At 47.5% G+C, this 17,523-nt stretch overlaps 4 non-coding genes across 4 annotated transcripts; 2 read left to right on the top strand and 2 right to left on the bottom strand.

Moving 5' to 3' along the window:
- Positions 1-154: 154 nt before the first annotated feature.
- trnas-uga (transfer RNA serine (anticodon UGA)) lies at positions 155-236 on the top strand. Its single transcript has one exon. It is a non-coding gene; the product is annotated as a tRNA-Ser (tRNA).
- Positions 237-7,043: 6,807 nt separating this feature from the next.
- Positions 7,044-7,115, bottom strand: trnae-cuc (transfer RNA glutamic acid (anticodon CUC)). The gene has a single exon. It is a non-coding gene; the product is annotated as a tRNA-Glu (tRNA).
- A 5,303-nt stretch (positions 7,116-12,418) lies between these two features.
- On the bottom strand, positions 12,419-12,507 carry trnar-ucg (transfer RNA arginine (anticodon UCG)). Its single transcript is given in 2 exon segments — positions 12,419-12,454; positions 12,471-12,507. It is a non-coding gene; the product is annotated as a tRNA-Arg (tRNA).
- Positions 12,508-13,373: 866 nt separating this feature from the next.
- Positions 13,374-13,468, top strand: trnas-gcu (transfer RNA serine (anticodon GCU)). Its single transcript has one exon. It is a non-coding gene; the product is annotated as a tRNA-Ser (tRNA).
- Positions 13,469-17,523: the final 4,055 nt, after the last annotated feature.

Genomic DNA, 17,523 nt, shown 5'->3' with positions numbered 1-17,523 from the left:
CGTTCTGACCTACCAGTCTTGCATCATATTCCCAAATTGTCCAATCATACTATTTGTATCGGAATGATGATTCATCATTGCCATCAGTGAAAATAAATCATGTTCAGCCCTCGCTTCAGATGCAGTGCTGCGGTGGGTAAGTAACATAGATGGAGCTGCCATGGCCGAGTGGTTAAGGCGTTGGACTTGAAATCCAATGGGGATTCCCCACGCAGGTTCGAGCCCTGCTCGCAGTGCTCACTCTACAGCCATCAGGGACTAGAAATCCAGCTGCCTGTCAATAACTCCCCGGCTGCTCTCTGAACGCTACATTCTCTGCCAAGTCCAGGCGGCAGACTTTAAGATTTTTACACTCTTCAATACTGTTGCATTTCTACTCAGTGTCCAGAGTTCATTTCTACCCCGACTCTGATCAATCTCCGTGAGGCAGCTTAAACAATCCTTTCTGGTGGAGTTTACTTAGCGACGACATTGTTACTTTGCAACCGAGTCTCTAACAATAGATTTCGAGTAGAAACAGAGCGATTGATGTCGGTGGGTTCTACAGCTGTTTGGATACCGAGCGCCTCACTTCGTTCACCAACCCACTTCCTTCAGCTGGATTGCGGACGATTTATCGCACTGAGCAGAATTCCTGCGGCCAAATCAGCAGCAACCTTGGAATTTTAAGAATTAACGACACCAATTTAATATTAACTGTCCTTATCATTGAAGAAACTGGGAGAAGTAGCATCAATGAGTATAACTCAGCGCTCTCTCTTGCTCCCTCTGTTGGACGGCGATGTGTAAACTCATGACACATCAAAGTTGCTGGTGAACGCAGCAGGCCAGGCAGCATCTCTAGGAGGAGGTACAGTCGACGTTTCAGGCCGAGACCCTCCGTCAGGAGGCATGAACCATTTTTCCTCCTCCGTCCGAACGGTGACATACTTAACGAGCCCTCCAGCTTCTAAGTTTAAATGAAGGGACGGAAAGATCCACTTTGTTTTCTCAGCGGGGTGAAATATTCTGATGGTCAAGAAAACACTATGAGGAAAACGGTGGCCCAATGTGAACATGAAATTGGTAAATTGCCGTGCAACTCTCTCTCTTCCACTGCCTTTCAAACTCCCGGGTTTATCGATCTTGCCCTGCCTACGATGTGACTCTCTCCCCTGCTTCACTTCCATGTCTCGCTCTTGCTCTGTCTCTCTCTGTAACATACACAACACACACACACACACACAAGCACACATTCTCATTCTCTCTCTCTCTCTCTCCGCATACCCCTTCCCTCCTCACTCCCACACTTTCCTCACAAGGCTGAAGCAAGCGTTTAGCAATCAATAATCGAAGTTTGCGTTCACTGAAAGGACTGCGGGAGTGGGGTGGGAAGTTTATAGATATTTCTTTACAACACAGCTGGGGTGGAGTTTAGGGGAGGAGATATGAACCGGTGCCGAAACGTACGGGCGAACAGGTAACATGACATGAAGGAATTCCGATTTTCCAATAAATCTGTTTCTGGAACTTCGGTTCAGTGCTCCGTTAAGACACGAACACCACGTGAAATTTAGCTGAAAAAGAATGGAAGTTTGAACCAATAAAATATTTACGTATTTCAATAAGAAATATTATCCAACCGAGGGTGGGAGGGGGATTGAGATTATAATTCAGTCGCTGAACAGGGCAGAAAAGGAAAAGCTTTCGCATTTTCATGTCATTCGCTTTACAGACTCCCCATTGCACTCTTGACCAGCGAGCGACCGTGCAGTGCCGTACACAGGCAGGTTCGCTGATCTTCCGTCAATATCACCCTCGCCGGTTGTCACTGGTGTGATGCTCCCGTCATCAGCCAACAACCCACAAACCAATCATCGTCAAAGACATGCAACATACCTAGCTCCCATTGGTGTGTGCAGATGTCAATCTAATATGTTAACAAATGGCGGAAAACGGTTTCACCCAGGAGTTGTTCTCTCCCACAAACACCGACTGGTTTTGCCCCCCTCCCCAAAGTCCTCTCAATCCAGAACGAAATCTCAGAACAATGTCCCGTTATTTAACATTTATACCCATCTGCTTCTATCGGAAGCTGGTGGCGTTACAGGGCGCTGAAATAAAGGCGGACGACAGAAATTTATCTCCTCTCACCTAGAGAGACGGAAGAAGATTTGGTGGAGGACTTTTGACCGGCAAGTGTGGTATGGGGAGTAGGATGAGAGCAAGTTTGGACCAGCCTGATGTTATTGAATGTCAGGGCTGGTTGAAGAGGATTAGAGTCTTGCCCTTCTTTCTGTTGTCTGTGTGTTTAAAGAAAAGGAATAAACAGGCCTTTCTTGGGCCTGTATGCTATCCCAGTGGATATATATTAGGGACGGATGCTTGGAGATCAGTTGATCCAAACCTATGTCATCAGTTTGCCCGAGGAATCATTTCCAAGTCTGAAAATGACACAAGATTTGTATCTATCTTTTGCCAGTGATGCAGAATTGTATGATTAATGTCTCTGTCTCTTCGAGCCTGCAATGATGTTGCAGGAGTTTCATTGTACCTGTACCTCACCGTCCCTGGACACACGGCAATAAACCCGACTGGACCAGACAATACTCACTGAGATTTGAGCAGCGATGATCCCGTCCAGATGAGTCAAGGTGATGTAGTCAAACTGAGTGATCAGATTATGAAGACACGTAGTCCCCTTTTATTATCATTTAGTAATGCATGCATTAAGAAGTGATACATTATTTCCTCCGGTGTGATGTCACAAATCACAGGACAAACCAAGACTGAAAAAAACTGACAAAACCAGATAATTATACATATAGTTACAAACAGTGTAACAATACCATAACTTGATGAAGAAGTCCGTGAGCACAGTAAAGTTCAAAGTTTCTCAAATGTCCCACATTTCACGCAGACGGGAGAAAGAAGAAAAACTCTCCCTGCCATGCCGACCACAATCCGACTCTGAGTCATCCGAAAACTTCGAGCTCTGATCAGCTCTCCGACACCGAGTACTGAGCGCCATCTCTGCCAAACGATTCGACCTCCTTCTCGGTCGCCAAAAGCAGGTAAGGCCCAGGATTTTGAGGACTACCCTCTGAAAGATTCCCGACTGCAAAGTTACGACAACAGCGGACGGGCGTTTCAGAATTTTTTCCAGATGTTCCTCTGTGGTTTCACGTCTATTCTCCATCAAATCAGAATTGTCCACGGCTCCTATTTAACAGATACGACATCATTTTTCACCGGACAGCTGAGCACGCGTGGCGCGCTGTCATCTTCTCCTCCCGCCGTGGAGTCCAATGTGGACAATGTATGGTCACCCTCTTCTACAGAGAGACAGCATCACTGAGTGTGTTTAACAGGCGAGGGATTGAGGTGCAGTGAGTCGTGATGAAGATCAAATGATACATTGTATTTATTGTAAGTTATTGTCTGTAAGACCTCGCACAGTTATTTCGGGCTTTATTGAGACTGCACCTGGATTATATTTTTCAAAGTCATGTTCACCTGGTCTAACAAATGTCATATAGAACAAGTAACGAATCGCTGCAGGAACAGTGGACAGCGGGTCAGGTAACATCTCTGGACGGAAAGAGATAGCACACATTTCGGATTCACCCACTGCCGCTGAACTGAACGTAGAGGGTAGCTGACCAGTGTGGGGAGCTGCGAATGGGGCTAGAATTGGGAAGGAACTGGAGGGTGCTAGTGAGGGTGTGTGGTAGTCAGCTCGATATGGGAGACTTTTGGTATGACACAGTGGTCGCTGTTGTTCGCTAATCCTTATTTATGTCGGTAATTTTGATGCGAAATCGTGTCTTGATCAGGAAATTTCTGCATGACACAAAATCAGGCGGTGCTGTTGATACTGAGGGAGGTTACTGTTGATTGCAAACATACCTAGTTCAATTAGAGAAGTGACGGATGTGTGGTAAATGGATTCCAATGTAGATAAGTATAACGTCGTGCATTTTGAAAATAAAATTTGCAAAGCACTTGTGCTGTAAATGGCCGGGCATTGCGGAGTACAGTTGACACGAGGGACCCAGAGGCACAAGCTCACTGTTCGCTGATTTCGATGGTATAGTGAGAAGCCGTTTCTCATTCCAGCCTTTCTCATTCAGGGCAACAGGAAGGAACGTAAAACAAGACATTATGATAGGTCATTGTTGAGGTTGTGTATAGAGTGCCATGTATAGTTCCGGACGCTCTATTATAGAAAATAGGCCGTTAAACTGTGAACAGTGCAAGTCAACAATGACGTTTTCAGGACAAGGAGAACTGGGTTATATAAAGAATTTATCCAAGCCTGTCATTTGCTCATTCCAAGACGAGAAGAATGCGATTTAAAACAGGTAAAATGAATGTTAACAGTCTGTTTTTTTTTCTGTGCAAAGGAGACCAATTTATTTGAAATTGGAATATTTGAAAGGAACATGGGCAGTAACGTTTTCACGAAGGCTTTAGTGAATATGCGGAATGAGCTGCCAGAAGAAGTCGATCAGGCAGGTAGAACAGTTTCATGGACGGGCGGGCCTTGGAGGAATATGGTCCGCACGCAGGAAACTGGGACTTACTCTGGTGGGAAAGGTGGTCGGAATGGTTCTTTGAGTCGAAGAGCCTGTATCAATTCATCAATTCTTCACGACTCGTACCAGTGGAATACGTCAGATATCACTGGATAGACATCATATGTCAGAGCAATGGCAAAGACGCATGCGTGGTTACTGAGCCGACTACCGCTATGATCAGGTGATGCAGATGCTGTCATATTGCTCAGCAATCATATTGTCTCTGAACAACAGGAATTCTGCAGATGCTGGAAATTCAAGCAACACACATCAAAGTTGCTGGTGAACGCAGCAGGCCAGGCAGCATCTCTAGGAAGAGGTACAGTCGACGTTTCAGGCCGGGACCCTTCATCAGGACTAACTGAAGGAAGAGTTAGTAAGAGTTTTACCATCCCCTCCGAACTTCAACTGTCGGAGGCAGAACGCTCTGTTCTCAGTAAGGGCCTCACCTTTGTCCCCCTTCGCCCATACCTCAGCGAGTTCCGTGTTCACCACGATGCGGAACTCTTCTTCTGCCGACTCCGTCTCCGCGCCTACTTCTTCGGCAAGCACTCTTCCACCCCCACCGATGACCCCTTCTCCCGTCTTCAACCCTCCTCTTCTTCATGGACACCCCGCTCTGGCCTTCTGCCTGCTCTGGATCTCTTTATTGCTAACTGCCGACGGGACATCAACCGTCTCGACTTCACCGCACCTTGTTCCCATTCCAACCTCACTCCTTGGGAACTCTCTGGTCTCCACTCCCTCCGCACTAATCCTAACCTTATTATTAAACCCGCCTATAAGGGGGGCGCTGTTGTAGTCTGGCGTACTGACCTCTACCTTGCCGAGGCACAGGGACAACTCGTGGATATCTGCTCTTATTTACCCCTCGATCCTGACCCCACTAAGGAGCACCAGGCCATTGTCTCCCACACCATCACCGACTTTATCCGCTCAGGGGATCTCCCAGCCACTGCTACCAACCTTATAGTTCCCACACCTCGCACTACCAGTTTCTACCAAAATCTTTTACTAACTCTTCCTTCAGTTAGTCCTGACGAAGGGTCTCGGCCTGAAACGTCGACTGTTCCTCTTCCTAGAGATGCTGCCTGGCCTGCTGCGTTCACCAGCAACTTTGATATTGTCTCTGACTCACTTTCCACTTCTTACGAGCAATGCGGTACAATGCGTACACCACCGGGATGAATGTGTAAACAAGAAGACTTCGATCAACCACGAATAGTCAGAATCAGAGTAGACACTGGTATGTTCACTGCCCTCTTTCTAATTAATCGTGTCCTGCTGGTGCACATGCAGACAGATGGCAAATAGATTAGATGAAGAAGCTTACACGAGCGCAAAATGGGCACAGAATATTGTCATGAAACGGTCTTTGATCTCACCGGTAAAGCAGATGAAACTAATGAAACATTCCAACAGTTTCAGTGCAGGGACCCGGCACCTGGACAGGTCGAATCACTCCACCAGCCGTGTACAGATCCTTCAGAGCGAAACGAGCAGGAGCTCCTTCCCGGGGGTAGAGAGGCTACAGAAAAACTTAGATTGGGAGAATGGACAAAGAAGTGGCGGATGGGATGCAGTACAGGGAGAGTTATGGTCATACACTTTCATAACAGAAATGAAGGAGCACACTTTCTAAAAGGAGAGAAAATGCAAACAAGAAGACTGAGGCGCTCAGAGCCTTGGGAGTCCCTGTACAGGCCTTCCATTGCGACGTACACACCTGCACCATCATGTCCTAAAGGTTAATTTGTAGTTTGAGTCTGTGGTGGGGAAGATAAGTGCGATGTTCGCTTTCATTTCAAGAGGACTAGAATATAAAGCAAGGATGTGATTCAGAGACTTTGTGAAGAACTGGCGAGTCCTCGCTTGAAGTATTGTAAGCAGTTTTAATTCTCTTAGCTGAGAAAGTATTGCTGAAGCTGGAGAGGGTTCAAAGGAGATTCAGAGAAATTATGCTAGGATGGAATGGCTAGTGATTTGAAGAGCGTTTGCTGGCGCCGGGCCTGCTTTCACTGGAATTCAGTAGATTGTGCGGCCACTCATTGAAGCCTATCGAATGGCGAAAGGCCTTGATGAGGCGGATGCTGAGAGGATGTGTCCTATGGTGGGAGAATCTAAGACCAAAGGACGCAGCCTCGAGGTAGGGGAGCATCCTTTCAGAACAGACGAGGAGTGAGTGGTGAATCTGTCGAATTCGTTGCCACAGGCCCCTGTGGAGTTCAAGTCTTTCTGTATATTTGTCAGAGATCGATAGATTCTTGATTGATCAGGGCTTGAAATGATACAAGTAGAAAGCAGAAGAATGGGGCTGAGAGGAAATGTCGAAACAACCCCGATGGGCTAAACGGCCTAATCCTAATTATGGTCCTATATTTTGTGGTTTTATCGAGTGACAGGAATGGGGTTGTTGTGGAAACAAGTTAATCCATACGATGGTTTAAAAATTAGCACATTAAATTACAGCAGGCGATATTTTAATTCCCTGACCGGGAATCGAACCCAGGCCGCGGCGGTGAGAGCGCCGAATCCTAACCACTAGACCACCAGGGAAGCTGATAAAGCGCTGCACACAGCAATAGACAACTATCAAATGGGCAAACTATAAAACAAAACCTATAGATTAATAATAGCAATGAATAAATGTGATAAATATTGCCAAGAATCTACCGCTCAGCATTTTGCAGATCTCCTGTTCATCCAGTGCTTCTGGTTAAGGAACACTCTGGACTCTGAATGACTCAGTGGTAAACACTCGTTCTCAGTGTCTTTATAAAGATTGTGAAATTCAGATTCTCTTATGAGCCCTGGGTCATTTTTATTTCTGGCTATCGCCTCGAAGCAATTCAGTGTCGGCCCTACGATTCCCGCGACCACATCATTGTTGCCGATTCATCTGGTGTCTTGTTCCTTACCCTCCGCCTGGATGGAGGTAGGAGAAAGAAAACGAGACGTTCAGAATGCCCGACGTATGGTCTGGCGATGGAACGGTAGGCTGTCCTGATCGTGCTCTAACAGTGGTCGAGTGTGCGGGAGCCCCTGGTACTGGGGATGATGTGCTGATGGCAAATAAGCCTAGATTTCTCTAAATAAGCCTGATAGAAACCCTCGCAATGATTTAAAAGTCCTCAGGGTAGGCAGTTCCTTGTTTGCTGATCGTGGCACTGAATACATGGTATGCTTGCTTAACATCTGCTCTGGCGATATGTAAAGTGCTGTCCGGATCAATGAGGAGAACCCTCTCGGTAAGTAGCACCAACAGAACTTAATCATTGGATGTTGTGGTTGGGAGAACAGGGGAGCGACGAGACCGCTATTTACAGAGAGCATGAAGAATCTATCATGAAACAACACCCCCCTCACCACCACCACAATAACATCTTCCCTTACCCCAACGGTAGATTGAGAAGCCTTCCAGCTGTTCCACCGAACTGAGCCATGTCTCCATGAGACAGAGAAGACAGCAGTGAGCCATGTCTCCATGAAACAGAGAAGACAGCAGTCGCTCATTTACCTGCGAAACAGCAATGTTCCGCTTACGTAACGTATCGTGTTTTCAAGTAATTGGCCTTTGGCTAAGAAGATGCCAGGTAGAGTATGCTTTATAACCCGGCGATATAGTCTGGCTTGAAGTCTTCCGAACCGACCTCTTTTCCGGCAAAGGTAATGGCTGATCGCTGAAATATCCCGCACCTGCATTCCCGAGAGTCAAGTCCACCTGGTCCTTCAGGAGCTCATTAGATTACCAGTTTGTTTGGACAGCTCAAAAGTACGTTTCTTAAGGTAAAATTAGGAGTTTCAGATTGCAGCAACAGTGGTTCAGAAGAAATACATCTGGACATTTTGCGAGCTGTCGGCAATACGTCACGTGTATCGCCAGTGCCATCGTGGATTTTGGAATTATACTCAAATCTCAAAATCCCTAAAGCCTTATCAATAATGTAGACATCCCGCTCTTACTTGAGTCTACAAAATGTATTACCTCGCACATCATGGTTAAGTACGATCTGTCTTTGATCTGTACAGTAATTGAATAACGATGCATGAAATGCTGGCTATTGAGTTTAACAGCGCTGTTGGCAGGGTTACAGGAGGAAATGCCGGTGTTGGGATCCATCAGCATTTACACAGGCGGAGGCTAATTAAATATAATCAGCCGGTTCATAAATTTGTAAATGACATCCGTATTGCTGGTGTCTCGGACAATGAAGCGGATTGTCCAAGCTTACAAAGAGATCTGCCCAACTTAGAAAGGGTTCAATGAATCGCAGGTGGAATTTAACATGATAAAATGTAGCACTTTGTCAAGTTAAGGCAGGGCAGATCTTGCTGAGTAAGTGGCAGAATACTGGAAATTTTGCAGAATTGGATGAACCAAGCCGGTGGATACATATACACGTAGACAAGGCATAGGAAGGATGCCATCAGACTGGAAAGCGTCCCGGGTACGTTTCATGAGAATGTATCCTGGAACACTCGATTTGAGCTATAAGGATAGGTTGTGTAAGCTGAGAGATTCTCCCTGCTATATAAGCCGCTGAGGGGTGACATTCACAAGGTGCATAATATCATCAGGGTCACAGATATGTGTCAATATGGTTGTTGTAACGCGTCTAGTGTGATAGTGTAGTGGGTAGTGTTTGTGGCTCTCACTTTCGGCGAGGAGAAAAGGAGAGCTGAACGTGTAATTCTCTCCCTGCCAGTCTATCGCCTTTCCAACAGGAAGCCTCATATAGTGCTCACTCGCTGGCGACACAGGGAAACTGAACTACTTTCGGACTCAGGCTGAACTACAAAGGGCAGGGAGGACGTCTGGCTCCGGCACACGTGGCTTGCAGGCCCGCCGGTGTGTGGACGCGCCCTGGTGCTCGTGAACAGATCCCCGGCTATGGGTAAATAGCCCCACGGCCTTTTGGGCAGCCTTGGGAGAGACGAACGCTATGGGAGTAAACACAGACAGCAAATCCGGAATGGAGCCCCTTAGCCGGCTGAACGTTACCTAACGCTCTTCCGGCAACATCCCCTCACACTTATCTGGGTTGAACTCCATCTGCCACTTCTCAGCCCAGTTTTGCATACTATCGATGACCCGCTGACAGGCCTCCACACTATCCACAACACCCCCAACCTTCGTGTCATCAGCACATTTACTAACAGATCCCTCCACTTCCTCATCCAGGTTATTTTATAAAAATCACGAAGAGTAGGAGTCCCAGAACAGAACCCCGAGGCACACCACTGGTCACGGGCCTCCATGACTCGTCTACAACCTCTCTTTCGCTTCTGTGGGCAAGCTAATTCTGATCCACAAAACAATGTGTCCTTGGATCCCATATCTCCTTACCTTGTCAATAAGCCTTGCATGGAGTACCTTATCAAATGCCTTACTAAAATCCATATACACTACATCTACTGCTCTACCTTCATCAATGTATTTAGTCACATCCTCAAAAAATTCATTCAGGCTTGTAAGGCACGACCTGCCTTTCACAAAGCCATGCTGTCTATTCCTAATCATATTATGCCTCTCCAAATGTTCATAAATCCTGCCTCTCAGGATCTTTTCCATCAACTTACCAACCGCTGAAGTAAGCCTCACTGGTCTATAATTTCCTGGGCGATCTCTACTCCATTTTATGAATGAGGGAACAATACCTGCAAACCTTCAATCCTCTGGAACCTCTCCCGTCACCATTGATGATGCCATGGGGACGATATGATCCCGAAATTAAAGGGTTTGCGCGTGAGAGGCGTTCGATAAATGTGGGTGCATATTATTGACAACTATAGAATATTGAAACACGGTGACAGTGTGGATGTGGTGGGAATAATTCACGTGGTGAAGGGAGTCTAGGACCAGATGGCACTGACTCAGAATTGAAGGGTGCCCTTTAGAAGAAAGATGAGGATAAAATTCTGCCATCAGAGTGGTGAATCTGGGGAACTCATTGCTATGGACGGCTGTAAAGGCGGAGCAACTGGGATTTTATAAAACAAACGTTAATAGGTTTCTGATCAGTCAGGGTGTCAAAGGTCACGGGCAGAACAGTTAATGGGGGTTGAGGAGATTAATAAATCAACACAATCAGCAGCACAGGATCAATTCCGCCCCACAACGTTTCAGCAAAACGCATCAGCGCCCACCACCCACCAAATGAGCAATGGCAAAGTCCCCAGACAGAGATGTGCTGAGTGGTGGGAGAGTTTACCGGACATGTACTGGGCCGAATCCATCACATTCTGTAGGAACTTACGTTCAATGATATTAATGTTTCCACACCAAGCCATGATGCAGCCAGTCACTACACTCTGCATCACACATCTATAGAAAAATGTCAAAGTTTTAGGTGTCATGCCGATCTCTGCAAGCTCCTAGGAAACCAGAGGCGCCGCCGTGATTTCTTCGCAATTGCACTTGTGATGGGTACAGGACAAATCCACTGAAATAGTAACACCCGGGAATTTGAAGTTGCTCTCCCTCTCTGATCCTCCGATGAGGACTGGCACATGGACCCTCTGGTGTCTGCTTCCATCGTCTTGCTCGCATTGAGTGAGACGTTTCAGGGCAGGGTGGAAGTTGGAGGCAAAGTGGGTGAAAATGTCGAGCTCAGCGTGAGCGCATGAAGCGGCAGAATACATTCGTCGATGCAGCGGTGGAAGCGTTGGGGTGCATTACCGGGGAAGGTTTGGTACATGGATTGTTTTACTTAGGCAACGAAAAAGGAGACATATCCGGGACCTATGCGAGCGTCCATGGCTACACACTGAATCTGGAGAAAGTGGGATGAGGCGGAGGAGAAACTGTTGAGGTGAGGACCGGTTCTGTCAGACGGTGGATGGTGATGATGGAGGGGAATTGGCTGGTTTTCCTTGAGAAATATGGAGAGCTTTAAGGGCCTTTTAAAAGGGGGAATGGACATCCATGGAGAAAATGAAACGGTCAGGGCCAGGGAACTGAAAGTTAGTGAGGGAATCGAGAGCACGGGAAGGGTCGGGAATGCAGGTGGGAAGGGACTGAAGTATGGGGCATAGGATGGACTGGAGCGATGAGAACACAGGATCAGTGGGGCAGGAGCGGGCAGAGATAATGGGCCTACCCAGACATTCAGATTTGTGAATCGAGTAGGAGGTAGAAGAGAGCAGTTCAGGGCAACGGAACCACGAGTTTTCCACAGTGAATGGAGGTACTCCAGAGTTGGTGATGTCAGTGATAATGTCGGAGACAGTTCTCTGATCGTCCGGAGTCGGGATTATTCGAGGTGTAGGCAGGAGGATGTGTCTGAGAGGTACCGCCGTGTCTCAGCAAGGTAGAGGTCAGTCCGCCACTCTACAACAGCAGCACCCTGTCTGCGGGATTGTTGGTAAGGTTTGGACTGGTGCTGAGAGATTGGAGGTGCAGTGTATTCAGAGGGGGTAAAGTTCGAGGAGAAGTGAGGATTCCTGGTGTTGAGGCGGTTGATGTCTCGTTGGCAATTAGTGATGAAGATATCCCGGAGCAGGGAGAGAACCAGGAAGAGGAGAAGGGTTTGAGACAGGAGAATGTACCGTCAGTGCTGGGTGGTGAATTCTTGCCGATAAGGCGGGCTCGGAGACGGAGCTGAATGTGAAATAAACTTCACCTTCCCAGCAGCAGCTCCTCCTGAGCGTCTGAGAAGCTCCAACCAATTGTTTATGAAAGTGTCTGCAGAAATACTCACAGAATAGACGCGTAATATTATATGTTACATACAACGAAGACTAGGCATTACGTTTTCCCGGAGGGTGTAGTACTCCGATTAATCCCCACACGGGATTGAGACAACCATGCTCCAGGGAATGAGAGACAGAATGGAACCAAATCCGCCAGTTTGTCAAAACGACCGTGGCAGGACTCGAACCTGCAATCTTCTGATGACTTCTGATCAAGCACCGAAGTCAGACGCCTTATCCATTAGGCCACACGGCCGTATTCTGTGAGAATGGGAAACATGCAGACTGCTGCAAGGAGTTTCCACGTGTAGAATGATTTCCTCACCGAGCTAAAAGTACTCGCATGCAGTGATTTCATTCCAGGTGAATATTCGGCCACTGTTGTCAATATCTCTCCATTCATTCCTGCTCTGGGCTGTTCAATATTCTGTTTCTATCACATAGAAAGGAATTCTCAAAGCCACATGCACTGTCTCTTGCAGCGGCGTTTCATTCTGGGATTGGAATCAGGGAAAATGGGCCACCACATTCAATACATTACTGATAGAGTGAACTCGATCTCTTTTTAGATCTATGAGCAGTTGGTTTGGTATTCCAGAGCCGAGCAGCCACGTGATTGTGTCGGGTCAGCGTTCGGGTGTTCAGATCTGCGGCTGCGCAGAGCGTGTCAGCCTGTCTGTAATGTGGGAGCTATCGGGTTATTGCATTTGCCCAATACGCGGAAAGTCGTCATTCTCGAACCAAATGGCAAATTCCTATAATATCTGTTTACTTGAAATCGAGCAACATGGTAACAAAGCTATTGAAATCTTATTTAATTCAACATAAATTTATCTCATTTTACAACTCAAAACGTTCAGTTTCTCCGAGTTACAGAGCACGGAATTGATACTTATGCCACGCGTCCATAGCGTCTGAAGTGCATAAAATAACTAATTCCGTGTTTCCTGTGGTTGGCACAAATCTCTCTAAACTGTCTTTATCCACCTCCATGAATTCTGGTGAGCACGGCGAGCAAAGTAAATCGGCATAGAATCTGAACACACATGTGTGGACCTTAAGCAGAAGTTTTAAATGCTATGAAAATATTCAGAACTTCGGAACACAAGAGAGAGAAGAGCAGACGAGGTGGCCGAGAGGTGAAGGCGATGGACTGCTAATCCATTGTGCTCTGCACGCATGGGTTCGAATCATGGGTTCGAATCCCATCCTCGTCGTGACATGTGAATCGGGGGACCACCTTTGAAACTGTCAGTTTAAAACATCCAAGCCTCCAAATTTTGTCACAGGGACGCCAGACAATTCGTTATGTGAGTAATGAAAAGCAATATTCATCATTAATTTATCACTAAATTTGGCCTCAATACCACAAGATATAGGAATAAAATTGGGCTATTCGGCTGACCGATCTCCGCCATTCGATCACGGCTGACTCCTCACCTTGAGTTTTGTGAACAGTTTTGAGTCCCTCATCTTTAGGAATATGTGCTGCATTGGAGGGAGTCTGGAGGACGTTCACAAGGATAATTGATGGCTCTGGGACTCTACTCGATGGAATTCAGAAGGGTGAGAAGGGGATCTCATTGAAACTATTTGAACGTTGAAAGGACTAGCCAGAGTAGATGTGGAAAGGGTGCTTACCGTGGTGGGAGAGGCTAGAACGAGAGAGCACAGAGTCAGGATAGAAGTGCGCCCTTTCAAAAAAAGATTTCTTTGGTCAAAGGTTGGCAAATTTGTGGAATTTATTGCCACATCCAGTTGTGGAGGCCATGTCGTCGGGCGTATTTAAGGCAGAGATTGGTAGGTTTTTGATTGGAGATGGCACCAAAGTTACGTGCAGAGGGCTGGGAACTGGAGTTCAGGAGGAGTTAAAAAAAAAGGATCAGCCGTGATTGAATGGCGAAGCAGATTGGATGGGCGAGCCGGCCTAATTCTGCTCCTATGTCTTATAGCCTCATGGTCATACATATCATTCCTCTCATCTCCATTCCCCTGCCTTCTCCTCGTCGCATTTGACATCCTTACTACCTGTCCACCTCCTCAAACGCCGCTTTAAATATGCCCAGTTACTTGCCTTTCAAGCTATCCGTGGCAATAAATTCCACAAATCCATAACTTTCTGTCTACAGAAATTGCTTCTCGTCCTTTTCTGAAGGGACGTCATTATCTGAGGTTGTGATCGCTGGCCCTCGACTCTAGCACTACATGAAAATTCCCTCCATGGTCTGACCGCAGACCTCTATCGAACACCACCCAGCCGGTCTCACCGGTCAGACCCTGAAGCCGTTCTCATACCACCCCACCATCACTGAAGCTGCATCTCCGCTCCCGCACTGGCTTGAGTAGCAACACAAGACCAGGGTACCTAATCTTGATTCTGTGGGCCCATAACGGCACATCAGCCGCTCCCACAGCCCCCGTCTGACCCCTCACGCTCAGCAGACGCCCATTGCTCAACAACCACAGAACCCCACCACCCACCAGAAGCATCCACACGGACAGCAACCCAGAGCACACCCCCACCCTCACTCATCTAACTGACCGCACACCGCCCCCTCGGGTCCGATACCTGTGAATCCACACACTCACTCCCCACTCTCACTCATCTACCTGACCGCACACCGCCCCCTCGGGTCCGATATCTGTGAATCCACACACTTACTCCCCACTCTCACTCATCTAACTGACCGCACACCGCTCCCTCGGGTCCGATATCTGTGAATCCACACACTCACTCCCCACTCTCACTCATCTAACTGACCGCACACCGCTCCCTCGGGTCCGATATCTGTGAATCCACACACTCACTCCCCACCCTCACTCATCTAACTGACCGCACACCGCTCCCTCGGGTCCGATATCTGTGAATCCACTCACTCACTCCCCACTCTCACTCATCTACCTGACCGCACACCGCCCCCTCGGGTCCGATATTTGTGAATCCACACACTCACTCTCCACTCTCACTCATCTAACTGACCGCACACCGCCCCCTCGGGTCCGATATCTGTGAATCCACACACTCACTCCCCACTCTCACTCATCTAACTGACCGCACACCGCCCCCTCGGGTCCGATATCTGTGAATCCACACACTCACTCCCCACCCTCACTCATCTAACTGACTGCACACCGCCCCCTCGGGTCCGATATCTGTGAATCCACACACTCACTCCCTACTCTCACTCATCTAACTGACCGCACACCGCCCCCTCGGGTCTGATATCTGTGAATCCACACACTCACTCTCCACTCTCACTCATCTAAGTGACCACACACCGCCCCCTCGGGTCCGATATCTGTGAATCCACACACTCACTCCCCACTCTCACTCATCTAACTGACCGCACACCGCCCCCTCGGGTCCGATATCTGTGAATCCACACACTCACTCCCCACTCTCACTCATCTAACTGACCGCACACCGCTCCCTCGGGCTCGGATATCTGTGAATCCACACACTCACTCCCCACTCTCCCTCATCTAACTGACCGCACACCGCTCCCTCGGGTCCGATATCTGTGAATCCACACACTCACTCCCCACTCTCACTCATCTAACTGACCGCACACCGCCCCCTCGGGTCCGATATCTGTGAATCCACACACTCACTCCCCACCCTCACTCATCTAACTGACCGCACACCGCCCCCTCGGGTCCGATATCTGTGAATCCACACACTCACTCCCCACTCTCACTCATCTAACTGACCGCACACCGCCCCCTCGGGTCCGATATCTGTGAATCCACACACTCACTCTCCACACACTCACTCATCTAACTGTCCGCACACCGCTCCCTCGGGCTCCGATATCTGTGAATCCACACTCTCACTCCCCACTCTCACTCATCTAAGTGACCGGACACCGCCCCCTCGGGCTCCGATATCAGTGAATCCCCGGGAGGATGCCTTTCGGCATTTTGACCCGGTGCTGCTTCGCGCGTCATTCTGCAGTTTCCCGTGGGCAGTGAAAGTCAACGTTGATTGTATCAGCACAAGTTAGGTTTAACAAAGCGATAAGGGCGAGAATCCTCTGATTCCGAATGGGGAAAGGGAGGAAAGAGGGAGGACCATTCTTTGGGAAACCAGTTTCCCTGACCACCACAGAAATAACTCAGTGAACGCTATGGAGAGAGATCACTCGCCCCATCTAAGGTCGAGACTTTATAAAGCACTGTTAAGGCTGCACTTTGAGTGTTGTGAGCAGATCTGCCCTGCTTCGCTTAGAAAGGATGAGCCGAAACTAGAGAGGGCTCAAGCCTGTTTTACAAAAATGATTTCAAGCATTAATGGCTCGTTATGTACAGAGGGTCTGTTCACTCTGGCCCGGTGTTCACCGGAATTCAGAAACATGGGGTGTGACGTCATTGGAACGAATCGAATGGTGAAAGGTCTTGACAGAATGGATGTGGAGTGGATAATTTCAATGAATGGATGTGGGGTGGATAATTTCAATGAATGGATGTGGGATGGGTAATTCCTATGTTTCAATGTGGGGTGGGTAATTTCTATGAATGGATCTGGGGTGGATAATTTCTATGAATGGATGTGGGATGGATAATTTCTATGATTGGATGTGGGATGGATAATTTTAATGAATGGATGTGGGGTGGATAATTTCAATGAATGGATGTGGGATGGGTAATTCCTATGTTTCAATGTGGGGTGGGTAATTTCTATGAATGGATCTGGGGTGGATAATTTCTATGAATGGATGTGGGATGGTTAATTTCTATGATTGGATGTGGGATGGATAATTTCTATGAATGGATGTGGGATGGATAATTTCTCTGATTGGATGTGGGGTGGGTAATTTCTATGAATGGATGTGGGGTGGATAATTTCTATGATTGGATGTGGGATGGATAATTTCTATGAATGGATGTGGGGTGGGTAATTTCTATGAATGGATGTGGGGTGGATAATTTCTATGATTGGATGTGGGGTGGGTAATTTTTATGAATGGATGTGGGGTGGATAATTTCTATGATTGGATGTGGGATGGATAATTTCAATGAATGGATGTGGGATGGATAATTTCTATGATTGGATGTGGGATGGATAATTTCTATGAATGGATGTGGGATGGATAATTTCTCTGATTGGATGTGGGGTGGATAATTTCTATGATTGGATGTGGGATGGATAATTTCTATGAATGGATGTGGGGTGGGTAATTTCTATGAATGGATGTGGGGTGGATAATTTCTATGATTGGATGTGGGATGGATAATTTCAATGAATGGATGTGGGATGGATAATTTCTATGAT

Source organism: Mobula hypostoma, unplaced genomic scaffold (assembly GCF_963921235.1).
Source record: "Mobula hypostoma unplaced genomic scaffold, sMobHyp1.1 scaffold_69, whole genome shotgun sequence".
In the NCBI taxonomy this organism is placed as follows: Eukaryota; Metazoa; Chordata; class Chondrichthyes; order Myliobatiformes; family Myliobatidae; genus Mobula; species Mobula hypostoma.
The sequence above is the reverse complement of the archived record's forward strand: the minus strand, read 5'-3'. Positions and strand labels throughout refer to the sequence as shown.